Raw genomic sequence first — 5,912 nt, forward strand, 5'->3', positions numbered from 1 at the left:
ATTACTAACCCTGGAAAGTTAGATGGTGACACACCTGGATTGAAGAGATGTTTTAAAGCAGCAGAACGCTCACGTCCTACCACATAGATAAATATCTTTTTTGACCAACTCTGAGATATCTGTTCACCCTTGAATCATATTTAAAAGTGAGTTTCTGATTGAAGCCAAAAAGCATCACTAAGTAGTGGATAAATGTTGTGAAAGCAACTATGAATCTAACATGGACATCCTTTTAATTTATTTCCCTTCAGACTGAGGGTAAGGACAGTAGCTACTTTATTCAATCTTATGTATTAAGCATGGACCATGATACCTTGTAATAGGCATTTGATACATAAAGGCTGAATACATTGTAAATAAATAAATTCCCTAAGTGTAGCTTCTTTAGAGTTCCAGTTCTTTCTCATACTGTTTTATCATTTGCAATTTTCCTGTGATATATTAAAATGTAACTAAATTGAAAGATTTTAAACTTGGAATTTAAAAATAATAACTTTTCCCCATCTCTCAAAATAATTGAAGTTAGTGTGGTGACTTAAATGGCAAGATAATCCAAAAAGAGGGGATATATGTATACATATAGCCAATCCACTTTGGTGTAGAGCAGAAACTAATACAACTGTATAGAGCAATTATACTTCAATAATTTTTTTTAATCTGAAAAAAAATTGGAATCAGTCAGAATCACAAAGTAAGGATTCGGATATCAGTGCTATAGGTAGTTATGCTAAAGAAATTTATATACTCTCTTAAAACACTTCTGTTTAACCTTCAGAATGAAGGATTTTCATTTGTGAACACTGCGCATGTGAACAGATGTTCTCTAGAAAAACAAAAATTGATCAATATTGGCCAGAGAACAAAGAGATTCAGACCCGAATGATTTCCACATGTGGCCACTGCCTATCAATCACAGGCGACAGCAGTGACGCTCTGCTGTGACCGAGGAAAGCTGTACTGATTTCCGTTAGACATGCTTCCGCCAAAAGAGATTAATTCTTAGTCATCAGAATCTGATTTGGGCTCAAGCTTAGCAGGCTAATTTTCAGCCTATGGGAATAAAGTCATGGTAATTTTCTGATCCTTTAATGGAAAAGAAACGGGCAAAGATAAAAGAAAAACAACCACACCAAGAGGCTACCAATGGCAAATATTTCCTGCTTCTCTGGCCTTTACTTGTAAAGGTATAATTCCTTTAATAATTAGGAGTGGTATTGTTTTTAGGGTGCCTCATTTACTATCAAGGAAAATGCCACTAAAACAAGGTGAATTAAGCTTTTGCTTTCCATCAGAGTTGCCCTAGTTCCCTATGATTTGAAACAGTGTTCTTGGGCTGTATTTTACTTCCAAAGAAAGATAGTATGCTTTAGAGCAAACAGTAAACAGAAAGGAATATTCCAGTGGAAACTTGCTTTTTAAGGAAGTAGTAACTGGTGACTTTTCTTCCCTTTACTTCTTACTTTGAGACAGCTGTGCTCAACTCCATAACCAATTTGGCTGGAACATACATATTTATTAAATCCTTACATGCCTCCTGGAGGCATTTTGCAAAATAATGAACAGATTCTGGTTCTTGGTGCTCTGTCATGTTGTTAAAATCCATTCCTGATTTGATGCAATGGGGACACTTTACTTCTCTGGTATTCTTCCCCCAAACTCATAATTCCAACTTAATCACAAGAAAACATCAGACAAACCCAAATTGGAATATATTTTACAAAACACCTGACCCTTTCTTTTTTAAGTTTTCAGAGTCGTGAAAAGTACAGAAACACTGATGAACTTCTGCAGTTTGGAACAGACTAAGGAGGCATGACAACAAAATGCAATGTTGGGTCCTGAACTGGATCCTGGAATAGAAAAGGACATTGGTGGAAAGATTGGTGGAATATTAATAACGTCTGTTGTTTATGTAGTAGTATTGTATCAATGTTAAATTCTTCAGTTTTGTTCAGTTCAGTCGCTCAGTCGTGTCCAACTCTTTGCAACCCCATGGACTGCAGCACACCAGGCCTCCCTGTCCATCACCAACTCCTGGAGTTTACTCAAACTCATCCCCATTGAGTTGGTGATGCCATGCAACCATCTCATCCTGTGTTGTCCCCTTCTCCTCCCACCTTCAATCTTTCCCAGCATCAGGGTCTTTTCCAATGAGTCTGTTCTTCACATCAGGTGGCCAAAGCATTGGAGTTTCAGTTTAACATCAGTTCTTCCAACGAACATTCAGGACTGATCTCCTTTAGGATGGACTGGTTGGATCTCTTTGAAGTCCAAGAGACTCTCAAGAGTCTTCTCCAACACCACAGTTCAAAAGCATCAATTCTTCTGTGCTCAGCTTTCTTTATAGTACAACTATCACATCCATACGTGACTATTGGAAAAACCATAGCCTTGACTAGATGGACCTTTGTTGGCAAAGTAACATCTCTGCTTTTTAATATGCTGTCTAGGTTGGTTGTAGCTTTTCTTCAAAGAAGCAAGCATCTTTAATTTCATTGCTGCAGTCACCATCAACAATGGTTTTGGAGACCCCCAAAATAAAATCTGCCACTGTTTCCACTGTTTTCCCATCTATTTGCCATTAAGTGATGGGACCGGATGCCATGATCTTAGTTTTCTGAATGTTGAGCTTTAAGCCAACTTTTTCACTCTCCTCTTTCACTTTTATCATGAGGCTCTTTAGTTCTTCTTCACTTTCTGCCATAAGGGTGGTGTCAGTTTTGATAAATGTACCATGGTCATGTAAAATGTTACAATAACGGATCTATAAATCTAAGATTATTTAAAGTGAAAGTGTTAGTCACTCAGTCGTGTCCAACTCTTCTGGACCCTGTGGACTATAGCCTGCCAGTCTCCTTGGTCCACGGGGATTCTTCAGACAAGAATACTGGAGCAGGTGGCTATTTCCTTCTCCAGGAGATCTTCCCGACCCAGGGATCCAATGCAGGTCTCCTGAGTTACAGGCAGAGTCTTTACCATCTGAGCCACAAGGGAAGACTTTAGAGCAGCTTGCTCAGCCTCTCCTGCTCGCAGCTTGCCCTCTGAAATCACCTTGTGTCCAGGGCCTGGAGGGAGGGAGGTTTGTCCTTCCTGTCGCCAACCTCAGCAGGGAGGGGGAGGCAAAGCCTAAGCAAGGCCCCAGCCACAGGCCTCTGTGAGGTCACAGGGCACTACCACACTGGCCCGCCAAGGGGCCCAGCAACTCCCGCATAAAGGAGCGTCCATTTGGAGTGTTTTTGGATGAGACTGACATTTGAATTAGTAGTCTAAATAAAGCTGAGCGCCACCTCTAATGTGATGGGCCTTATCCAATCCGTTGAAGCCCGAAGAGAACCAAAAAGCTGACCCTGCTGAGCGAAAGAATTCCTCCTTCCAGACTGCCTTTCAGCTGAGATATTATTGTTGTTGTTCCTGACTTTGAACTCAAACTGAAACTCTGACTCTTCCTGAGTCTTGAACCTTCCTGCATTCAGGCTTGAACTGTACCATCAGCTCTCTGGTCCTCAGACCTTTGAACTTGTTTGGAGCTACACCATGAACTACCTTCTTCTGGTTGCCAGCCAACTCACTCTGCCCATCTCAGGACTTGTCAGCCTCCATAATCACATGAGCCAATTCCATATAATCAATGTCTCTCTCTCCCTCTCTGTTTTTCTCTCTCCACATCCAATTGGCCCTATCTCTCTGGGATATTGAGACACCTTAACTAACGCAGTGATAAATATAATTATTATTTGTTCATTCACTTTTCTGTTTAGAATGAATTTATCTAGGAGTTCCAGTGGCAGAATTCATTGGTGTGTGGTACTTACAGAGAATATATTTAGATGTTTTAACACTGATAGGTACTTGTTTTGTTTGGGATTATTACAATATTAATTTGAGGATTATTATAAATAATACGGATATGGACATTCCTGTGCATGTGTCCTGGTACAAATGAATGTAAATTCCTCTTGGATATAAAACTAGGAGTAAGATTCCTGCTAGATCTGTAGATTCAGCATAGCTGTAGTTTTTTTTATTTTTTAACTCAACAAAAAAAATTTTTTTTAAAGAAGTTGACATGCTTCTTTTAAAATATATATGAAATCAAAGGATTAAGAATAGCTCAAACCATGTTTAAAGAGAAGAAGAGAGTTGTAGGACTTTACCTGACTCTAAGACTTATTATAAAGCTACAGTAAACAAGACAGTATACTATTTGTGTCAAGATAGGCAAATAGATCAATGGAACAGAATATAGAGTCTGGAAATACACCCACACATACTGTGAATTGATTTTTAGCAGATACAAAGCAATCCATGAGGGAAGAACAGTCTTTTGACAAACAGTGCTGGAATAATTGTATACCCAAACGCAAAAAAATGAACTTTGACTGTTACCTCATATTATATACTACAAATAGACCACAGAGCTAAAGGTAAGAGCTAAAATTATAAAACTTCTAAAAGCTCAAATATCTTAGATTTGCTAAAGATTTCTTACATGCAACACAAAAAATCTCCAAAATATCTAAAAGAAAAAAATCAATATGTCAGCCTCAAATTTGAAAGCTTTCACTATTCAAAGACACTATTAATACAATAAAAAGCAAGCCCCATCAATGGAAGCATGATACATAAATATGCATACACATATGTATTCATATCATAGAAAACTATACAACACTAAAAAAGGCAAATTAATGATATATACTACATCATGGATAGTTTTCACAGATATTATGTACAGCCAAGGAAACTAAATAGAAAAGAGTATACATGATCTTCTTTACATGAAATTAAGAACAGACAAAACTAAGATGATCAAAGGCAAGAGATGTCAGAGTAGTGATTACTTAAAGATTGGATAGCATTGACAGAAACTCACAAGAGCACCTTTTGTAGTGCTGGAAATATTCTACATCTTGATCTAAGTGGTGGTTACACATATGTATACAAATGTAAACTTTCATTGAGCTAATAATTTTTTTTTTTTTTTGCTGTTTGGAATTTTTTATTTTAAGTTTTCTTTTTTTTTTAATTTTATTTTATTTTTAAACTTTACAATATTGTATTAGTTTTGCCAAATATCAAAATGAATCCGCCACAGGTATACATGTATTCCCCATCCTGAACCCTCCTCCCTCCTCCCTGCCCATACCATCCTTCTGGGTCATCCCAGTGCACCAGCCCCAAGCATCCAGTATCGTGCATCGAACCTGGACTGGCAACTTGTTTCATGCATGATATTATACGTGTTTCAATGCCATTCTCCCAAATCTTCCCACCCTCTCCCTCTGCAACAGAGTCCATAAGACTGATCTATACATCAGTGTCTCTTTTGCTGTCTCATACACAGGGTTATTGTTACCATCTTTCTAAATTCCTATATATGCATTAGTATACTGTATTGGTGTTTTTCTTTCTGGCTTACTTCACTCTATATAATAGGCTCCAGTTTCATCCACCTCATTAGAACTGCTTCAAATGTATTCTTTTTAATGGCTGAGTAATACTCCATTGTGTATATGTACCACTGCTTTCTTATCCATTCATCTGCTGATGGACATCTAGGTTGCTTCCATGTCCTGGCTATTATAAACAGTGCTGCAATGAACATTGGGGTACACGTGTCTCTTTCCCTTCTGGTTTCCTCAGTGTGTATGCCCAGCAGTGGGATTGCTGGATCATAAAGCAGTTCTATTTCCAGTTTTTTAAGGAATCTCCACACTGTTCTCCATAGTGGCAGTACTAGTTTGCATTCTCACCAACAGTGTAAGAGGGTTCCCTTTTCTCCACACCCTCTCCAGCATTTATTGCTTGTAGACTTTTGGATCACAGCCATTCTGACTGGTGTGAAATGGTACCTCATAGTGGTTTTGATTTGCATTTCTCTGATAATGAGTGATGTTGAGCATCTTTTCATG

Source organism: Bison bison, unplaced genomic scaffold (genome assembly GCF_000754665.1).
Source record: "Bison bison bison isolate TAMUID 2011002044 unplaced genomic scaffold, Bison_UMD1.0 scf7180017864110, whole genome shotgun sequence".
Taxonomy (NCBI): Eukaryota; Metazoa; Chordata; class Mammalia; order Artiodactyla; family Bovidae; genus Bison; species Bison bison.